General features: G+C 36.9%; 1 non-coding gene and 1 pseudogene across 1 annotated transcript; one reads left to right on the forward strand and one right to left on the reverse strand.

Moving 5' to 3' along the window:
- LOC118009673 overlaps positions 1 to 8,651 on the forward strand; it is a 40,184-nt pseudogene extending 31,533 nt beyond the window's left edge.
- Positions 8,652 to 10,181: 1,530 nt separating this feature from the next.
- LOC118009738 lies at positions 10,182 to 10,388 on the reverse strand. The gene has a single exon (XR_004679017.1). It is a non-coding gene; the product is annotated as a small nucleolar RNA U3 (small nucleolar RNA).
- Positions 10,389 to 23,564: the final 13,176 nt, after the last annotated feature.

Raw genomic sequence — 23,564 nt, forward strand, 5'->3', positions numbered from 1 at the left:
TGTGGCTTCTAAAGTGGAGGCATAACAGAGGGAAATAAAAACTATCTGTCAAATTTATAAAGAATCGCTAGAAGATATTTTGTTAAAGGCCAATATAAATTTTTAGGACTTGGTCAATAAAATTGTTTTAAGTTTTGTATTAGTCAGAAATTCTTTAGCTACATTACTACCATTTTAAATGAACACTTACTTAAAAGAGTTGCAGACAGACTTCTACTTTTCTGAACATTAAAGATGCTCTTGTATTCAATCTTGAGGTATATATTTTTTAAAGATTTTATTATTAATTAATTAAAAAATTAATTAAAGAAAATTTAAATAGAAATTATTAATTAATTAAAGATTATCATTTGATAGAGAGAGAGAGCAAGGAGAGGGGCAAAGGGAGAGGGAGAAGCAGGCTCCCTGCTGAGTAGGGAGCCCAATGCTATGTGGAGCTGGATCCCAGGACCCTGAGATCATGACCTGAGCCAAAGGCAGGCACTCAACCAACTCAGCCACCCAGATGCCCGCAGTCTTGAGGTATATTTATGTTAAAAATGTGAATATCTATTTTTTTCTCATTTCATTTATGTTTCAAAAAAAAAAAAAAAAGCTTGGTAAATCTCGCCAGACAACATTTCAGAGAAACTCACTGGCATCTACTTCTTAAGTAAGGGCTGGAACATTAGCACCAATCTTGGTCATCTCCACAGTACTTACCCACCTTGTCCAAATCACTTGTGCACAGATTCACACTATGAGGTGTGGAAGGGCCAAAGCAAATGGACAGATTGTAGGTCCTGTAGTTAACTTGTATTATGTGTATCTGCCAGCTTCTGAGCACTCAGCTATTTCTGGGTCATTATCACTTTGTCTGGAGGCGTTTTTCTTGGCCAGAAGGGACTAAACTACATATTGTCATCCTTAATGAACTTGTTGTTAGTCATTCACCACCCCTTTTTCACTTGCCATTTATGTTACCAGAACAAGTATGCTTTGTAAGCTTCATCCAAATTTTATTTTTGGAAGTGCTTTAAAAAGAAAAATTCTTGGCTGAAGAGTCATTGGAGTAAAGTTATATTTTAATCTTTTTATGTGGGGAATGTCTATATTGGACTCTCTAAGCTTTTAAGATGAGATCACTGAAACTTCAAATAATCTAGCATTCTGTATGCATATATGGCTTAAAATAGATGTTTGCAAGGAAAACAGAGGTGAGATATATAAATGCTGGCTAAAATATAGATAAGGGAAAGCTTTCATAAAGAAACAGCTTCTCCTGAAAATTTTAAGGTTTGATTATTCACTGTCTCATCTCACGCTTTATTGCTGTAAATGTTAACATTTTCTATCTCTAGCATTTTTCACCAACACTGGTTTTCACATAAGAAGGTTACTTTTGAAGACTTTAATATTGTCAATTCGGTTATAGCCAACTCTAATAAATATAAATTCAAATTATGAGCACAGTGTGGTGGTGAAAAAGGCTGTGGTGTCTAGGTATTTGGTGTTTCTTGGGCTCCATCGCATGCTAACTTTATGATGTAGAGGGACTTGCTTAGTTCCTCTGTACCTCCATGGCTTCATTTCCTTTTATTTTTTCAAGTTTTTAGTTAAATTCCAGTTAGTTAACATACAGTGTAATATTAGTTTCAGGTGTAGCATTTAATGGTTCATCACTTACATACAACACCCAGTGCTCATCACAAGTGCCCTCCTTAATCCCCATCACCCATTTAACCCATTCCCTCCACCCCCTGCCACCCACCTCCCTTCCAGAAACCCTCAGTTTGTTCTCTATGGTTAAAAGTCTCTCATATGGTTTGCCCCTCTCTTTTTTCCCCCCTATGTTCATCTGACATGTTTCTCAAGTTCCACATATGAGTGAACTCAGTATTTGTCTTTCTCTTACTGACTTATTTCACTTAGCATAATACTCTCTAGCTCAATCTACATTGTTGCAAATGGTAACATTTCAATCTTTTTTATGGCTGAGCAATATTCCATTATATATATATATAATATATATATATATATATAATATATATATATATATAATAACCATCTCTTTTTTATCCATTCATTAGTTGATGGACATTGGGGTTGCTTCTGTAATTTGGTCATTGTATATAATACTGCTATAAATATCGGGGTGCATGTGCCTCTTTGAATAAGTATTTTTGTATCCTTTGGGTAAATACCTAGTAGTGTAATTGCTGGATCTTAGGGTAATTCTATTTTTAACTTTTAGAGGAACCTCCATGCTGATTTCCAGAGCAGCTGCACCAGTTTGCATTCCCACCAGCAGTGTAAGAGCCCTTTCTCCACATCCTCCCCTACACCTATTGTTTCTTGTGTTGTTAATTTTAGCCATTCTGACAGGTGTGAGATAATATCTCATCATAGTTTTGATTTGTATTTCCTTGATGATAAGTGATGTTGAGCATCTTTCATGTGTCTGTTGGCCATCTGTATGTTTTCTTTGGAAAAATGTCTATCCATGTCTTTTGCCCATTTTTTAATTGGGTTATTGGATTTTTGGGTGTTGAGTTTGATAAGTTCTTCATAGATTTTGGATTTAACTCTTTATTACATATGTTCATAGATTTTGGATTTAACTCTTTATTAGATTCTCCCATTCCAAAGGTTGCCTTTTAATTTCGTTGATTGTTACCTTCACTGTGCAGGAGCTTTTTGTCTGGATGTAGTCCCAACAGTTCAATTTTGCTTTTGTTTCCCTTGTCTCAGAAGACATATCTAGTAAAAAGTTGCTACAGCCAATCTCAAAAAGGTTAGTGCCTGTGCATGGCTTCATTTACAAACTGCAATGATAGTAACTTAAAACATAGGCTGTTTTGGGGCATCTGGGTGGTGGAGTCAGTTGACTGTCCAACTCTTGGTTTCAGCTCAGGTCATGATCTTAGGGTCATGAGATCAAGTTCTGCATTGGGCTCCGGGCTCACTGCAGAGTTTGCTTGAGATTCTCTCTCCCTTTTCCTCTGGCCCTCCTCAATCTCGCTCTCTCTCTCAAATAAATAAATAAATAAAATAGGCTATTTTGCAGTTAAATGAGATAACGCTATGCTTTGCAAGCGTAAACATTCAAATATCATTATTACTGATAGTATTGCAAATAACTTCAGTGGGTCTCTGCTTCTGCTCGTCTGCCTACAATCTGTGCTTCCCAGAATAGCAGGAGAAATACGTTTAAAAATTAAAACAAAATGATGTCACCACTACACTTGAACTCTTCAGGAGCTTCCTGTACATTTAGAATAAATAACCCCTTACCAAGACTTAAAGGTCATGGTGATCTGTCCCCAGACTGCTTTTCTGGACCTGTCTCCTAATGTTTAGTGCTCTGGCCAAAACGACCTTCTTGCTTCTCTAGCACACCAAAATCTTCTTGTCATAGCACTTTGTGTGAGCACTTCTCTTTTCCTAAAGCACAGGATGTGTGCATGGTTCATACTTTATTTTCCTTTAGGCCTCAGCTCTGGTGTTAGCAAAATGTTCTTTAACCATCATATTGCCCTGGGTTCTTTGTAGAATTCAACACTAGCTAAAATTACCTTATTTATCCATTTACTATTTGTTCTCTCTTTCTCTCAGTAGACTAAAAGGCTCACAGGTATAGGGACATTTTCTGTCTTACTTTCTACTATCTCCAAAGCCACAACTGTACTTGGTAAATATTTGCTTAATGACTATATAATTATAGCCTGGTTCAAAGGTGATGCAATTTATGATAATTTGGCCAAAACCCACAATAGAGTAAAAATCTCTATGGCAGAAGGAAATGGTTTCTAGGCTAGGAGTGTTTTATTTTATTTATTTATTTTTTATTTTTTTTTAATTTTTTTATTGTTATGTTATGTTAGTCACCATACAGTACGTCATCAGTTTTTGATGTAGTGTTCCATGATTCATTGTTTGCATATAACACCCAATGCTCCATGCAATACGTGCCCTCCTTAATACATCACTGGCAGGCTAACCCATCCCCCCATCCTCCCACCCTTTAAAACCCTCAGTTTGTTTCTTGGAGTCCATAGTCTCTATGGTTTATCTCCTCCTCTGATTCCCCCCCTTCATTTTTCCCTTCCTTCTCCTAATGTCCTCCATGCTATTCCTTATGTTCCATAAGTAAGTGAAACCAGATATCATATCAATATGATAATTGACTGTCTCTGCTTGACTTATTTCACGTAGTATAATCTCCTCCAGTCCCATCCATGTTGATGCAAATGTTGGGTATTCATCCTTTCTGATGGCTGAGTAATATTCCATTGTATATATGGACCACATCTTCTTTATCCATTCATCTACTGAAGGGCATCTTGGCTCTTTCCACAGTTTGGCTATTGTGGACATTGCTGCTATGAACATTGGGGTGCATATGGCCCTTCTTTTCACTACATCTGTGTCTTTGGGGTAAATACCCGGTAGTGCAATTGCTGGATCATAGGGTAGCTCTATTTTTCATTTTTTGAGGAATTCCCACAGTTTTCCAAAGTGGCTGTACCAACTTGCATTCCCACCAACAGTGTAAGAGGGTTCCCCTTTCTCCACAACCTTCCAACATTTGTTGTTTCTTGCCTTGTCAATTTTTGCCATTCTAACTGGTGTAAGGTGGTATCTCAATGTGGTTTTGATTTGAATTTTCCTGATGGCTAATGATGATGAACATTTTTTCATGTGTCTGTTAGCCATTTGTATGTCTTCTTTTGAGAAGTGTCTATTCATGTCTTCTGCCCTTTTTTTGACTTATTTGTTTTTTGGGTGTTGAGTTTGAGAAGTTCTTTACAGATCTTGGATATCAGCCCTTTGTCTTGGGTGTTTTATTTTATTTAAATTTTATAACCCCTTTCTGTCAGGGCTATGCAAACCATGGGAGGTTTGTGACTCTTGTTTTTTTAAACCACGTATGATCATGTAAGTCTCAAAAACCAAGTTCCAAGTCGAGAATTATGTGAATATACATAAAGGTTACAAGATGACAGAATTTTTATGAAGAATAGTGTAGATACCATCCAAAGACCTGATTTCTGACAAGTTTTCTTAAATAAAACTTTCCTCTCCTATATTCTTCTCACCCAGAATCCATACTCTGACTCACTGTACTCAAGAGATTTTGCAGATTTGCTGTTTCTTCCTCTTATTTTTTCTAATCTTGAGCACTACCTTTATCAATTATGATATTAGATGAAACAGATGACACATTCAAAGTTGGATAATGTGAGGAAAGATTACTAGGGGAATCATTTCCTAAAGAGAAGTGGGTAGGAGGGCTTGTGCATATTCTGTTGTTGTCACTGTTCTGGGCCTTCACAACCCCATGATCTTAGAGTATCCAGAATTCAGAGTTAAGTGCCTGAAGAGGGTAGCCAGGCCAAGGCTGGCTTGGGGGGAATTTGGCCAACTGATTGCACACCAGCAAGCAGGGAGCCAGGCAATCAACAGCCCATCTCACTCCTCCCAACCTGCAGACATCTCCTGTAGTGCTTCCCACTGGCCCACAGAGGCAGTCCATATGAGTAATCCGTCCCTGCCCTTCTCCAACAGGGAGGATGCAGACAAGGGAGAGTAGACTTGAAGTTATGAAGAGAGGATGGGCAGCACCTCTTCCATTCTGTCTTCTTTATATAGTTTGTCACCCAGCCCTAACAAATTTGAAAGGATTAAACCCAAACCTGGCAGCTTTGCTATGGAAGTCCTTTCTGAGACCTCTGTGTGCTCTGAATGCTACACATGGCCTGTACTTCCACTCTCCACTCCTCAGACTGTCAGTGTTTCCTCCTCACAGTTTTGTCCTTTCTGCTGAACACACGTTAACCTCAACCTAAACAGAATGAAGCAGCAAGAAGGGCAGTACACCTTAAAAGGCCTCTATATTTTCTCTTCCAAACTCTTCAAGGAAGTAATCTACTCTTCTTGCTCCTATTGTGTTATCATCTCCTCTCTCCTTTAATCTGACATACCAACATGTTCCCACTAAATCTTCAAACATCCACTACAATTATTTCAAGTTCAGCCTACCTCTAAACAAATCACATTATCTTTCCTCAATTTTCCATCCTTTGGAGACTCTGTCTCCAAAGTCACCGTCATCTGCAGGGTTCTGCTCTTTGCTATCTTTCTACATGCTGTTTTAATTTTATTCTAACTCTAAACAGTTTTAGGTCTTCTTACTTATCCTCTCTATTCAATCCCAAATTTATTTAATACCATGACTTCAAATACTTTTATTTATCATCTTGCACATTGGCAATGCCTCCATTTTTACCCACTAAATAATTATTTCCTCCCACTTGATCCACTTTCAAGGCTGTTTTACTTATCTTGGTTATACTTTGGGTATCCTTCTAACATCACTGGAGAAAAAAAATAGTCTCATTATTTACTCTACCAAATCAATTGGTAGGTAAGTCCTTTTACATTTTCTTTTGTACTACTTTTACCATCAACTTAAATCATCATTACCCTATTGGAGTTAAACCTTAATATTTCTTGACTAGACTGCTGAGGCTATCACATGTATTTCCTTCCCTTCAAAGTCTTCCCCAACCAAACCACCCTTCTCAGCACAGGCCAGAACCATCTTATAAAATCACAGAACTTATAAGGTAATTCTCTGAGGAAAAATTTTCAATGGAGGTTCCACTGCATTCTGAATAACTAACTCCAACACTAATGTATGTAAGCAATTTCCCAGAGTCTATAATCATCTAGTTAATGTTTTATTTTTTTATTTGATGTTAAAAATTCCAAAGAATAAAACTTAATTTATCAGTTAAAATGCAAATATTATAAAAATTTTACTAAGTCACTGAGAAAAAAAATCCTCTCTCTTGAAATGATTTAGCCTGATATTTTAGTCGTCTTCATGACTCACTTTCTGAGTTTTGCTAGATGTGGAGGAGGGAGGAAAGCACTGAAATTTACATGGCTTTATGACAATTTCCAATTAAAATATTTTCAATCTTGTTGGTAATTAGTTTTATCTTTTTTTTTTTTTTAAGATTTTATTTTGACAGAGAGAGACACACGAGAGAGGGAACACAAGCAGGGGGAGTGGGACAAGGAGAAGCAGGCTTCCCACGGAGCAGGGAGCCCGATGCGGGGCTTGATCCCAGGACCCTGGGACCATGACCTGAGCCAAAGGCAGATGCTTAACGACTGAAGCCACCCAGGCACTTTTTTTTAATTCCACATCTATTTAAATTCATTAACTGTAGAATTAGGTCTTACTTTTTTTGTATTATGGATGATGTTGATTAAAAGGGTAATAGGAAATGACTATAATTTTGATATTAATTATACATAATAGAAGTATCCTTATAAGAGCTTTATAGAAAAGAATCTAGGTACTTCATGCACAATTAATTGTACTTCTAGAACAAATTTTTAAATTATTTCAAAATGAAACATTAGATTACAACAACAGTAAAATGTAGTGGGAGATTATATGAAAAGACATTTGAAACAACCTAAGTTAAGGGGAAGGGAGTGAGCATTGCACCCAGGGCAGCCCAGGAGGTCACCAGTCAGGAGAAGGCACAACAGTCTCTGGAAGTAACTCCAGGAGACTAGACACCACAGAGTCAGGCAGCCAAGGAGAAGCAAATGCATCTTCTGTATATGTGGCAGTGAGAACATCACCTCCCCGGGAGGGGGCCTGGTAGATTAGAGTGCCATTTCTATGGGTGACTTTACCTGCTCCCAGGATCTGGGGCATACAAATTTATTAGCTTACTTCATTCTCCAAGCACACTCAGAGCCTGTTGACTTAAAGACATAGAGACTGGCTGCAGCAGGATTAGCCTGACAAGTGATTGGCTCAGAGCCCCCTGAGTTGCTGCCCATAGCAATGTCCCAGAGGCCCTCCAAGAGCCCCTCTGCCCCTCTGAAAGATGTCACCCTGAAGTCAGCCATGGAAACTGCGCAGAATGAGCACATGAGCAATGGCCAGTCCCATGTCCACCACCAAGATCATCCTGTCAGCATGGGGGCCTGCATACTCATCAACTTGCTGCACTCCTCCTGCTTTTTCCAGCAGAACAAGAGCCAGGTGTGCTGCCTGCAAGAGCAGGTTGAGAATGATGAGCTGAAGACCCTGTGGCAGAGGATCAGCCTATCTAACAGCCAGGTGCACAAGCTTCAGGAAAAGCTGGAGTCACTTAAGTAAGTACCTACCTGAGCAGCCTGCTGCCCCCAGCTGCAAACCTCCCAAGATGAACCCAGTGGTGGAACCACCATCCCAAATGCTGAGTATCTGGATGCCAGATCCACCAGGACCAACCCAATGCCACAAACTTCTAGTACCTAGAAGAGGTACACATCTCCCATGTGAGTCAGTCCATGTAGAAATTCTGGTTTGAACCTTCCACCCTGACACATAAATCATCCACCTGAAGCCTGACACCAACAAGATGGCCTTAGCACCCAGAACGCAGGTATTGTGGAGGTGGAGGGCAGAGTGAACCAGCAGGAGCTGTGCATGGTGTCCCACTCCATTACCAGGCTGTCCTTGCCAAGGAACCCTATGTGGATCCGATTACCTAAAAATTCAGGCTGAAGGCAAACTTGAACAGACCGTTTCCATGGCAACCACTACCCAGTCTGTGACTCAGCATCTCTATATTACCTACAAGAAGGCGACATCCTGATTGCAGAGTAGAATTTTGTCCTGGGCGGGGCCTGGCCACCTGTGTCATGACACTTCAGCTTCTCAGTAGATGCCCCACAGCAGATGTGAGTGTGACCACAGTTCTCCATGGGTTCAAGAGTGTTGTCAGTTGTATCTGTAAAGGTATAGAAAAAACAAAAGGCCTTTATTAAAAAGAAAGAAAGAAAAAGGAAGAAGGTACTCCACACAAATCATTTAAATGATTTTCATTATTAGAATGAAATTTATAATGTATAAAGCTTATTACATGCTTATTAGGACAAATATTATTTTAAGTTTCTAACCATGATTTAATACTGCTATACAGGTTTTGAAGCAAGAATTTAGCTAATAGCCATGTTCATTAGCATTCCTTGAAAAATTAAGCCTTTTCACTTTCACATAATTGTTCTTAGAATTATTTTATGAATCAAAAACATATACTAATTCAATACAGAATCATATTAAATTATATTTTATAGCAACTGTAAGATCAGAATAACACTAACATACTTTGAAGTAGTTGCATTGTCATCAAGACATAATGCAAATCATCTTGAAAAATAATGTTTAATGTCAAGATAATAAAAAAATGAAGCAATTATTAATCTAAAATAGTCATTCAGACATGAATGTCTAAAAGTATCTGGTGAGGACTAAAATATCTGATGCACTAATTGCTAGGAAATGTATTTTTACCTTATTATTTTGTTACCTTTTCCTTCAGCCTACCGCTAGAGCATGCTCCATTGGCTAATTAGACTAGTTGAAATAAAAGACTAACTATGATCTTGATTAAAAACATTCAAAAGGTTTTTAATTTAAAAAAATATGAAGTTAAAAATTTAGCCATGTTCAGCCAGTTGAAAATAACTGAATGTCAACTGGCCAAAATCTATTGCCAAGTATACATGTTTTGCAATTTTTGGAGTGTTAATAGTAGGTTTTAGTGTGTTATTAACTTCCAAGCTCAACAAGAAGCACTCATCAGTATTCTCCTAACCTTTTCAGAATGAATTGCATAGGATTTACTGTGAACGCCAGTGTTAATGTGACCATTTAGTAACAGTGGTCAAATTTCAACAAGATGGTCTCTCCCATATAACAATATATCAGTGACAATAGTGCTTTAAGTTTTTAGAACATTTTCAGATCCTTTATTTTCTTTTTCTAATAAATGAATTTGTGAAGTAGGGAGATCAGATATTTTTCTCCCAATTAAATAAAGGAAGAAAATAATTTATAAGAAAGTTAACTGGCTTACTAAAATGCATACAGATATATAGAACACAAAACTAGAAGGCTAGGCTCCTTGACATCCTATGTTTTTTGCAATGAGCAACAAAACCTGATGGGCAGTGGGCACATTCTCTCAAAAAATATTTTATCATCATTGTTATCTCCAGAAACTGCTCCACTGACAGGCTCAAGACAACCCCCAATTCTATTTCTGTTAGCATGGTGATACCTAATTAATAGCTAGCTCATCTTTCCATTCTTTCTTTTTGTCTTTTCTTTTTTTTCAACAGAAACCACTCAGACTGTGTCCTCTCCTCTTACTCCCCCAAAGGAAGAAAAGAACAATCATCAATGGCAATAGGCAGTTGTGGAAGCAACACATAAAGCCAGCTTCATGCTCAGGAGAGAACACTGAACCTCCTCCTTGCAGTCCTTTCAAAAAGATATCTTTCAAAGATATCTGAACAGCATGGCCCTGACCTCTCTCTCTAACAGTCCATCCACAGCATTTCAGTGATACTACCTTTCCCACAAGGGACTCTACCCAGATCCTTCTGTTTCTCTGGAATGGTGGTTACAGCAACTCTAAAATGTTCATCTAGAACCTAGGAAATCCTAGATTGCCCAGCAAATAAATGGTTGTATTAGTTCACATAAGTAACATGATTGCTGATAATACTGATTAGAGATCTAGGTCAAATAACCTCTCCTTGCCTCCCCACTTTATCTGTTAATAAATATGTCTTAAAGAACATCACTATGTCAAAGGTTAAAACACAGGCTGTTCATAAGCTCAATAAAAAAGGACACAGTGATACAGGCCTACCCCAAGAAACAGGAAAATGTTCAAATAAACAATCTGACCTTACACCTAAGGAACTAGAAAAAGAAGAACAACAAAACCCAACATGAGTAGGAGGAAGGAAATAATACAGATCAGAACAGAAATAAATGACATGGATATTTAAAAAATGAAAAAATCAATGAAATCAAGAGCTGGTTCTTTGAAAAGATAAAATTGATAAACCCTTAGCCAGACACATCAAGAAAAAAAGAGAAAGAGCTCAAGTAAATAAAGTCAGAAGTGAAAGAGAAGTAACAACTGTCACCACAGAAATATAAAGAATTATAAGAGAATACTACAAAAAAATTACACCAACAAATTAGACAATCTAGAAGAAATGAATTCCTAGAAACATATAATCTCCCAAAACTAAAGCAGGAAGAAATAGAAAATCTGAACAGACTGATTACTAGTAATGAAATTGAATCAGTAATCAAAACTACCAAAAATATAAGTCCAGGACCAGATAAATTTACAGGTGAATTCTACCAAACATTTAAAGACAAATTAATATCTATTCTACTCAAACTATTCCAAAAAACAGAAGAGAAAGGAAACCTGCCAAATGTACTCTCTAGGGCCAGCATTACCCTGATACCAAAGCCAGCCAAAGACACCACAGAAAAAGAAAACTACTGGCCAATATCCCTGATGAACATAGATGCAAAAATACTAAACAACATATTAGCAACCCACATTCAACAATACATTAAAAGGATCATTCGTCATGATCAAGTGAGATTTATTCCAGCGATGCAAATGTGGTTCAATATTTGCAAATCAATCAATGTGATACACCAGAGCAACAAAACAAAGGATAAAAATCATGTGATCATCTCGACAGATGCAGAAAAAGCATTTGAGAAGATTCAACATCCATTCATGATAAGAACTCTCAACAATGTAGGTTCAGAGGGAACATATCTCAACATAATAAAGGCCACATATGAAACATCCACAGCTGACATCATAATCAACGTTGAAAAACTGAGAACTTCCCTCTAAGATCAGGAACGAGACAAGAATGTCCATTCCTGTCACTTTTATTCAACATCGTACTTGAAGTCTTAGCCACAGCAATGAGGCAAGCATAAGAAATAAAAGGCATCCATATTGATAAGGAAAAGGCTAAACTGTCACTATTTACAGATGACATGATACTATACATAGAAAATCTTGAAGACTCCATCAAAAAACTATTAGGAGTAATAAATGAATTCAATTAAGTTGCAAGATATAAAATTAATACCCAGAAATTGGTAGCATTTCTATATACTAATAGCAAAGTAGCAGAAAGAGAAATTAAGAAAAAAATTCCATTTACCATTGCACCTTTTAAAAAGAATAAGATACCTCAGAATAACCTTACCGAAGGAGATGAAAGAACTGTATTCTGAAAACAATAACACACTGATGAGAGAAACTAAAGATAACACAAACAAATGGAAAGATATTCCATGTTCATGGATTGGAATAATTGATATTGTTAAAATGTCCATATTACCCAAAGCAATCTACAGATTTAATGCAATCCCTAACAAAAGACCAACAGTATTTTTCATAGAACCAGAACAAATACTACAATGGGACTAAAAAGACTCTGAATAGCCAAAGCAATCTTGGGAAAGAACAAAGGGAGGTATCACAATTCCAGATTTCAAGATGTACTATAAAGCTGTTGTAATCAACACAGTATACTGGCACACACAAAAAAGACACATAATCAGTAAAACAGAAAAGAGAGCCCAGCAAAAAACCCACACTTATACAGCCAGTTAATCTATGGTAAGGGAGGCAAGAATATTCAATGGGGAAAAGACAGTCTCTTCAACAAATGGTGCTGGGAAAACTGAACAGCTATGTGCAAAAGAATGAAACTGGTCCACTTTCTTACACCATACACAAAAATAAACTCAAAATAGATTAAAGACCTAAATGTGAGACCTGAACCATAAAAATCCTAGAAGAGAACACAGGCGGTAATTTCTTTGACATCAGTCATAGAAACATTTTTTTAAAATATGCCTCCCAGGCAAGGGAAATAAAAGCAAAAAGAAACTACTGGGGCTATGCCACATTAAGAAGCTTTTGCACAGTGAAGAAAACCAACAACAAAACAAAAGGCAACCTACTGAATGGGAGAAGATGTTTGCAAATGATATAACAGGTAAGGGGTTAATATCCAAAATATATAAAGAACTTATAACTCAACAACAAAACATAAACAATATGATAAAAAATGGACAGAGGACCTCAATAGATGTTTTTCCAAAGACATATAAATGGTCAACAGACACATGAAAAGATGCTCAGCATCATTAATTATCAGGAAAATGCAAATCAAAACCACACTGAGATACTACCTACACTTGCTTTAATGGCTAAAATCAAAAAGGTAAGAAATAACAAGAGTTGGCAAGAATGTGGAAAAAAAAGAACCCTCATACACTGTTGGTGGGAATGTATATTGGTACAGCTACTGTGGAAAATACTATGGAGGTTACTTAAAAACCTGAAAAATAAAAATACCATATGATCCAATAATTCTACTACTGGATATTTCGTGAAAGAAAACAAAAATACTAATTTGAAAAGATATATGCACCCCTATGTTTACTGCAAAATTATTTATAATAGCCAAGATATGGAAGCAACCTAAGTGTCTACTGATAGACAAACAGATAAGGAAGATGTCACACACACACACACACAAACACACACACACAATGGAAGATTATGCAACCATAAAAAAGAATGAGATTTTGCCACTTGAGACAACATGGATGGACCTAGAGGGTATTAGGCTATGGGAAATACTTCAGATGAGAAAGACAAATATCATATGATTTCAATCATATATGGGATCTAAAGAACAGAACGAATAAACAAACAAAAAGCAGAATCAAATTTGTAAATACAGAGAACCCACTGGCAGCTGTCAGAGGGGAAGGGGGTGGGGGGATGGTCAAAATGGGTGAAGGGGAATGGGAGGTATAGGCTTCCAGTTATGGAATGAATATGTCAGGAGAATAAAAGGTATAGCATAGGGAATATAATCAATGATATTGTAATAGTGTTGTATGGTGACAGAGAGCAGGTACACTTGTGGCAAGCAAAAAATAAAAAAAAAAAATACAAAATAAATGATACAGAATAATATCATGGAACTCATTATTAGGAAGACTATCCAGGATCCACATAAGTAGTAAAACATCAATTGGTCGCTCCCTTTGTCTTTCTGTATCCTCCTGGAACCTCACATTCTCTTTTGCTCTTTCTCAAAGTGCATCTACTATTATAACTACTGAATGATACTTACAGTAATTAAAAGCTAGAGAGAACCTAAAAATGCAAGGACAGAGAAATTGTGAAAAAATATTTCACTATGTGGAATGCTATGCAGATTAAAACAATAATATACAGGAATATTTAATGATAGATGAAATGCTAAAAGTATATTTAAGATAAATTTAAGTATATTTAAGGACAAATTTGTACATATCTGGAATAAATAATGAATAAATGAGTAAATAAATGAATAAATGTATCCTCAGAAGAATGCCAAACACATAGTAAGCACCGAATAAGTATTAGATCTTACCCCAGTTGGATTTGTGAATGTATGTCAATGCATAGATATCTATGTAGAGTCCGGAAAATTTTTTATACTTCCCAAATCACCAATCCCTTCAATTAGCAAATGGAATGTGATAAATCCTTAATTCTGATACAGCTCTGTCTTGCTTGGTATACTACTCCTCTCAACCCTTTTGCCCAAACTTTACCTTAGCATAAAACAGTTTGACAGTACAAGGAAGACTAATATAAATTCTGATACATGCAATTCCAAAAATTGTAATGCAAAATGGAAAGGAAAAGAAACACATCTGGTAACTTGAATATAGAATTTCTCTAAGTGATTCTCAAGTATATTTAACAGAATGTCATTAATGTCAGTGGAAATGAAAAAATATCCCCAGTGAGTTTAAAGCATATAGTGTAAACTACCTGTAACACATGAATTTTCAAATAACTTTTCTTGTTTTACCATAAAACTTCATGAAGTTTTCCTATCCTGATTTATAATATGTGTGTTTTAATATTAAAAAGTGTCCTTTTTTTGGGCGCCTGGGTGGCTCAGTCGTTAAGCGTCTGCCTTCGGCTCGGGTCGTGATCTCAGGGTCCTGGGATTGAGTCCCCACATCGGGCTCCCTGCTCTGCGGGAAGCCTCCTTCTCCCTCTCCCACTCCCCCTGCTTGTATTCCTGCTCTCGCTATCTCTCTCTCTGTCAAATAAATAAATAAAATCTTAAAAAAAAAAAAAAAGTGTCCTTTTTTTTTTTTTTTTTTTGAGAGAGAACCGAACCACTTTTGTGTTATCTTGACACTTAAAGATGAGAAGTGCTATGTTTGTCCTTTAGGCTGACATAATGCCTAGGACACCATCATGTGTCTTCAATGGTAATAGTGCATTCCTTTGAGAAGCACAGAATGTCACGATTTCATATTCTATAAAAGATATTAAAACCAAGTTTGTCCCAGACTTTCCCAGTACAAGTGTAGTGTCTATTAACAGTTATAAGGTAAATTGATATCGCAAAATTATATATTAAGCCAAGTTTATTATATGAAAGAAATAGGGTGCCTGGGTGGCTCAGTCGTGAAGCCTCTGCCTTCGGCCCATGATCCCAGGGCCCTGGGATCAAGTCCCACATGGGGCTCCCTGCTCGGCAGGAAGCCTGCTTCTCCCTCTCCCCTCCCCCTGCTTGTGTTCCTGGCTCTTGCTATCTCTCTGTCAAATAAATAAATAAAAACTTTAAAAAAAAAAAGAAAGAAATAGAAACCCATTCTAAGTCATTTAAGAATTGGGAAAACAAGAAAAAGCTAAATGTCATTAATGAAATTTTGACTTGAAGATTGTATTGCATGTAAATAGGAGATGCAGTAAATTATGAGCTGAAGAGTGGGGAAGTACAACATTAAAAAACTGCCAGTACACACTAAAGTGATTTATAATAAATATATATATATATAGATTTTAAGCCATATTTTAAAACTTGATTCAAATTCTAAGATTTATTTTGTGTGTGTGTGTGTGTGTGTGTGAGAATGTAGTCCTCACTTCACATAGTAGTGCAAGACCATAAAAATGATCATGCAAGCTGAAATCATGCAAAGCAATTTTTATCATTAGTGGGAAGAGTTGCAGTTGCTGTGACATCTAACTTGCTTTGGATTATCTTTTTAAAGAGGTTTGTATAGCAAGCAGGTTTGGAAGATAGGCATAATTTGCTGGAGATTTATTTACTATCCAATATAATAAAAATAAGCTCTCCCTCTGGAACAGTTGTATTACATGGTATAATACATAAGGCCCCTCTCTCAGATCAGACTTCCTAAACTCAAGGTTCTTCTGTAACACACTCCACTGTGTGTACAGGCATCACCTGGCCCTCCTCTTGTTGCCCTGTGGGAGCTGGGGCTTATTTATTTGACAGAGAGAGAGAGATGGAGCATGAGCAGGGGGAGCAAGAGGGAGAAGCAGGCTCCCTGCTGAGTAGGGAGCCTGATGTGATGCAGGGCTTAATCTCAGGACCCTGAGATCATGACCTGAAACAAAGGCAGCCACTTAATTGACTGAGCCACCCAGGCACCCAGGAACTGGGGCTTAGACAAGCAACACCACAGTGTTACTCTGGCTACTGCTGTTGTTATAAGTGATACATTGTCTTTGCCACCTACCCAGGAGTCTCCTGTCTTCTGCCAGTATTTATTAAACCATGGCAAGCTAAATTTTCCATGGAGGTCATGAATAGGTCAAGGAATCTATCTTCTATTATTCAAAATTATTAAGATTTAGAAAGCAGTTACCAAAAAAGAGTTTATATATTAAAAAGGAGGAGAAAATTTCTGTATTATTTTCAGATAATGGGATCACACAATTGTAGAAGCAACAAATATTGTGAATTTAATTAAATTCAAAATATTTCGAACTAGTAATTAAAAAAATTGAATAGCCCTTTTCCCCTCCCTAAAACAGTTGAACATGAAGTGTAGTCAGAATTAGACCCAGCCAGATACTAAAACTTAATATAAAGCTAACATAAAATAAAGTCACTGTGTTGCGTAGATGACCTTGCATTTTGAATTGGTGGGCATTCTTAAACTTATTAGTTTCATAACTTCACATTTTTATATAAATTGGGATTTTTAAAAAAATGTTAACTTATCTTTGTGTTATTTGTAGTTAATAATACTGACAATAGTTTATTTTAGGATATCTTAAAAATCACAAAATGCATAAAAATAGAAATCAAGTACAATTCCATCATGCAAAGAAATATTTGTTGGCCTTTTTTTACTCACTACAAAAGCAATACTTTGGCCATAGAAAAATGAGAATCTACACAGGTAAGTCAAAAGATGAAATAAATTTAAAATCTCCCACAACCACACCACTTAGAGGTAACTACTGTTAATACTTTCATAAACTTATTTCCACACATTTTTCTATGCATATATATTAATGTCAGTATTCTGCTTAGTAACTTGAATTCTTCACTTAACCATACATCATAAATATCTATCAATGTTAATGGATATTTATCTGCAATACCATTTTTAACTGGGTGAAAGGTATTGCATTTTATTAATGCACTATAATTTATTTAACACCTGTTTACAGATATTAATGGTTTTTTCCTCTCAATATCTTAATATATTAAATAAGGCTACAGTAATGCTTTCTCAGAACCAGCAGATATACTGCCTGGGTTTTATAATCTAGACTCCTGACTTCAAAGCTTGTTTCAAGGACTAATAATCATTTTGTTTCTGTCATAAATTTTGCTTGTATTACATCCAGCTGATGGATCCTGTTCAGGGTCTTAAATGTGTCTGTGCAGCCACTCTCCCCTCAACAACTCGTCCCACACCAAAAGAAGGAAGAGAGACTGCCTCTAGTCCAACCACAGACTACATTCTCCAAAGAAACTCCTGATCAATAAAATCTTAACAATGGTAGAAACCCGGATGGCATGGATGAATGTCCTGTGGCCTGATTTCATCTGCCCTTGGCCTAAAGAGGGGGCTAAGAATGAGAAAGGTGGCCTTTGACATTTGGGAACTGCTCTGTACTGTCAACTAGGCCTTTTTTCTACTACTGAACATAAACAATTTTTTTTTAATTTAAAGATTTTATTTATTTATGTGAGAGAGAGAGAGGGAGAGAGAGTGCACTTGAGCAGGGGTAGGGGCAGAGGGAGAAGCAGACTTCCTGCTGATGAGCAGGAAGCCCCACACAGGGCTCCATCCCAGGACCCTGAGATTATGACTTAAACTGAAGGCAGACGCTTAATTGACTGAGCCACAAAGACACCCCAAATATAAACAATTTTATAGAATATCAATATCATAAAAGGCCACATATTACTATATGACTATGATGGTTCAAGACCAAAACAAGGTCACTCTATAATCATGCCTAAACATAGATGAAAACCTGAACATTGTCCAAACAACAAAAATAATCCAAACGTTCCTCTATTCTACCAAATGAGTGACTGCTTTCACAATTATAGCTTTGGCCTCATTCTAGCTTTCCCTCCTTCTAGATAAGATTAGCATAACCAATCATAGAAATACCCCCACTTCCTGACTACATTCAATCTGGAGCAAAGCCCTGCTTCCTTAAATCTTCCTGAAAATCACCAATAACAGGATAATAGGCTCAAATCTGTAAATCTTGTTAATAGTCTCCCACTGAGATGCCCCATGGTTCCCCATGATGTAAGCTCCTCCTCCTTACAATGAATCACAATCCCAAATTATTCAACCACAGGCATGGCTGGAGAGCAATGACACTTTTAAAACACTAAAGAATTTCTGGCATAAGGTAAGTGCTTAATAAATGTCAGCTGTTATCATTATAGGAAGCAGCTTATTGTAAAGTAACATCTATGGATTTAGAAATCTGGGGTGCCTGAGTGGCTTAGTTGGTTGGGTGTCCAACTCTTGATATCAGCTTAGGTCATGATCTCATGAGTCCTGGGATCGGGCCCTATGAGTTAGGCTCTGCACTCAGTGGGGAGTCTGCTTGAGATTCTTTCCCTCTGCTCCCAAACTTGCTCGCTTGCTCACTCTCTCTCTCTCTCAAATAAATAAATAAATATTAAAAGAAAAAGAAATCAGACCTCACAATGCACTATCTTGGCCAAATCCTAGAATTCTCTAAACCTCATTTCTTTATCTGTAATGTGAGTTATAGCAACATTTTCCTGCAGAAAGTTGAGTATTATTAGATGAAGACCTCATTTAATATTAATTTCCTTCCTGTATCTTCCCACTTATTTTATAAAATTCATACTCTATTTCTAGGACAGTAAGTGAACTTTCAATGGAATAATCCATTTGTTTTAGTTCTCTCATAGATACCCACAAAAAGCAGAAATAAAGAAACCTTTTAAATAGGGGGATCATTTATGCACAGTCATTTTCTAAAATATTTTTTCAAACAAGCTACTGCAAACTTGCAGGAGAGGGTAAAGGAATGAAAGAGTGAAGGTATAGCTTTGTTCCTTGGCCAAGATAGAAGACACCAGAACCAGACAGAAACATTTCTTGGAGACTAGATGGCAATTTATGTAGAGCCATTCCTACACATATTTAACACATGGTTTGATGTCTTAAAAGTTCAACTTATATACAACTTCAATAACCATTTACTGCATGAATAAAACTGCACCTGAAGACAAACAATCTTTATTGGTCAATGCACTAATTGAGGCCATTCGGCATGAGAAGATAGTAATACAACCTTTTTCCTGCTATTTGAGCATAGGTCTACTACAGAAAAAAACAAAAACAAAAATGAAACAGAAAAAAGAGCTTTTTAAAAAGGCCTTTTCTCCACCAAGAGTTGAATAAGAGAATAAGAGGGGGTGAAAAAAAGACAAGGACAATAGGCCATATTCAAATCAAATAGAAAAAATAGAAATGTGTGTACTGAAACTAAATCAGTGACTGTGTTACACACTTTAAATGCTTCAGATATCTTTAGGTTTCCTGAAGCATGTTATATACTGTTTTTCTAAGATACTGCCATTCTTCTCCAGGGGAAAAAACTCAGAATAAAGGGCTAACATGAAAAAATATGAGAGTGAAGAAAACTGTGTCCAGTGGAAATCAATTTTCAGTACATTAGAAAACATCTAGTTGGTTTGCTTAATTTAGACGTTTTTCCATTTGGTTACTTAGAAGAATACTTAGCAGAACTTTAACCTCATAATTTAAATTACCTCAATTTCCGATGAAAGCAAGAGAGTAAAATATCAATTTATGGATTTACTAACATTATGGATCAACTAACATTACAGATTAATCAGGAAATCACTTAGAAAATAGGAAATAAATGTAACTGAGGAGCAATTTTATTGGAATTTATTGGTATATTTTCACTCATCTGTCATTTTGTGATTTCTGGAATCATTTTTGGTACTTATATTCTAATATATTTAAATATATATTCCATTTGTATGCACATACAATTGTACATTCCAACATTAACCATCTCATATAATATATTCACATCAATTTAAAATTCATCATTTATTTACATAATTTTAAATGTAGATTTTGCATTTTCTCTCCTATACATGTTCATAATTGTTAAATTACTCTCTTTCTTAAAGTTGAATATTGAGTTTATATCTGCTTACTGCTTTATTTACTGATTTTCCTACACATAAATGAAAACAATGCAAATGCCCTATTGGTTTTACCACATGTAGATAGATTTGAATTAAAAAAAAAAAACTAGTAAAACTTTGGTATTGGTTTGTGACTCTAGTTGGAGTTTGAGAGGACTATAAATAGTTAAGTCATTAAAAAACTCTCTAAGGAGTATGTAAATGGGAAAAAAATAATTAATCTTTAATGTGTGTGTTAATTTTTTTTCTCTGCCGCCTGGAGATGTAAACCTTTTTAAAAGCTTCCTGCCAATTTTACACTCCAGGAATGTCCTTCTCAAGGACCTAACACCATCCTTTTTAGGTCGAGGATGATAACACCCCTATCTGCCACTCTCTGTAACAGAGTAAGGGCTTACATTCAGTGGGAGCCAATGAGCAAGCACAGATGGTCTAATCACAGAGAAAAGCATCTCAAACGTGGAATAACACAATGTGCTCCCCACATCCCATTGATCACCCCTCCACTAATGTCCTCCATTATTTTTCCAGTAGCTCACCCAAACACTTAAAAACTTTCCCACTCTTGGGGCACCTAGGTGGCTCAGATGGCTAAGCGTCTGCCTTCAGCTCAGGCCATGATCTTGGGGTCCTAGGATACAGCCCCATGTTGGGCTCACCACTCAGTTTGTCCCTCCCTCTCTGCCCCTCCCCCTGCTTGTGCTCTCTCTCTCTCTAAAGAATAAATAAAATCTTAAAAAAAAAAAACTTCCCACTCTATTCTTACAGACAATCAGACACCAAAACTTTTCACTCATTCTTGAAAATTACTTGTCCTATCACACTTCCTCAGGAGCCCACCTACACATGGCTAAATCATTTTTATATTCTTCCCACTAGAATGCCCCTGGATCAGTTCTGCATGCAACAGAAACCAATCTGGTCCACTTACACAAAAGCAGCATTTGTTGAAACGGTTGTGAAAATATCACTGGGAGAGCCCCAAACTGTGGTTGGGACTAAACAACCAAGAATTGCAGCATAATGTTGCAAGAATCACCGACATTTTTGCCTCTCTATTAGGCACAGACACTACTACCCCTTGCCTCGCCAATTGCAGTAACCTGGCATATTGTTGCCTCTGCTTTCCCTGGAAATAGGAAATAGCTCCTTCTGCTACTCATGCTGCTGCTGATACTATGGACTGCCACTCATTGCCAGCATGGATCCAGTGTGAACCTGACCTCCTCACTGTAGCCTCGTAGAATATGTGCCCATTCCCTAGCTGCAGAGGACCCTGGGACTGTGAGTATTTTGCATTCAATAGTGACAAATGAGCTCTGCCATGTAAGTTGGAAAATCCCAAAATTATTGGGAAGTGTTTTAGATGCTAAACTCTAAGATAATGACAAAACCCCACATAAGTTGCTTTTCCTATCAATCTTACATAAAAATCTAACATTACTTACTCCATTATCTTGTCATGCTTTTGCTTCCAAAAATCTACTTGTTGCAGTGATATGAATGAACCTGGAGGATATTATGCTATGTGAAATAAGCTAGACACCAAAGGACAGATACAACACGACATTTATGAAGACTCTAAAATAGTCAAACTCATAAAAGCAGAGAGTAGGATAGTAGCTTCCAGAGACAGGATGAAGAAATGGGAAATATTAGTCAAAGGGTACAAAGTTTCATTTATACAAGATGAGTAAGACCTGGAGATTTATTGTATAGCATAGAGTACAATACAATAATGTATTTTATACTTAAAATTTTGCCAAGAGGGTAGATCTTATGTTAGGTACTTTTATGCACAAAAGAAATAATAATAAATAAAGAGGGTGGAAGTTTCTGGATGTGATGGGTATGTTTATAGCATAGATGTGGTTTCATGGGTACATACTTAGCTACAAACTCATCAAGTCGTCTACACAAATATGTACACTCTTTATATGTCAACCATACTGCAATTAAAATGGTTAAAAAAAACAAAAAACCTGGTTCTCAGTAACCAGGTGAGACAAATATCCTAAATGGGCGTCTATGACCCTCTAGGATCCACACTGTAACAACCCAACCTCTTTCCCCTATTACTCAGCGTAAATCCTCACTTTCTACTGGACACAAATTCTATTTATTTATTTATTTTAAAGATTTTATTTATTTATTTGACAGAGAGAGAGAGACAGCGAGAGAGGGAACACAAGCAGGGAGAGTGGGAGAGAGAGAAGCAGGCTTCCCACAGAGCAGGGAGCCCGATGCGGGGCTCCATCCCAGGACCCTGGGATCATGACCTAAGCCGAAGGCAGACGCTTAACGACTGAGCCACCCAGGCGCCCCGGACACAAATTCTAAGGCCAATCTTTTGCACATGTTCCACCCTCTGCCTAGAATGCCCTTGCCTTAATTTCTCTATACAAATCAGGGGTGGTAAACACTTTTCACCTCTAATGATATCTGTGATGAAACACAGGGTCTTCCTACAACACTACACTGAGAATGATTAATACTGCTTCCAGGTTCAGTGGGAAGATGACTGATCGGTGGTGTCTGCCATGGCTGCAGGAGAAGCAAGTGACTCCTTCATGCAAGATCTCCGTCCTCCCTGGTCCAAATACATACAATTTTCAAAACTCTGCACAAGTACAACCTCTTCTATTAAGCCATCTATTACAGCTCACTATGACCAATATAATTTTAAAACTTAGCACTAATGTATTCATACTCATTTTGACACTTCTCTATCTATTTTCACACTCTCATGAACATATCATATCTGCAGGTATCATGTTCCCTAGATAGTCAGGTCCCAAAGGTTAGGATTTTCTTTCCTTCTTTTGCACATCAGCACATTAATCTATACTCTGTCTTCAGCAGATAGTCAAGAAGTTTATCTGTTGAAGGAACAAATGCCCCTGTAAACCTATCTCAAGTTTTGTCTTCCTCTTTAATTGTTGGGATCTCATATTCCCCACAGTGACTCCTATGATATTTTACGTTCCTGATGTACAAGCTGGCTTCTCAAGTTCCTAACACATCCCTGGCAATGATGCTAGTAGATAAACTGGCTCAACTTCTCAAGTAAATTCCCTAAGGTTCCTTGAAGTCCAGCAGCTGCTACAAATGTGCTGTACTTGATT

This window comes from Mirounga leonina, unplaced genomic scaffold (assembly GCF_011800145.1).
Source record: "Mirounga leonina isolate KUSES-001 unplaced genomic scaffold, KU_Mleo_1.0 Mir_127, whole genome shotgun sequence".
In the NCBI taxonomy this organism is placed as follows: Eukaryota; Metazoa; Chordata; class Mammalia; order Carnivora; family Phocidae; genus Mirounga; species Mirounga leonina.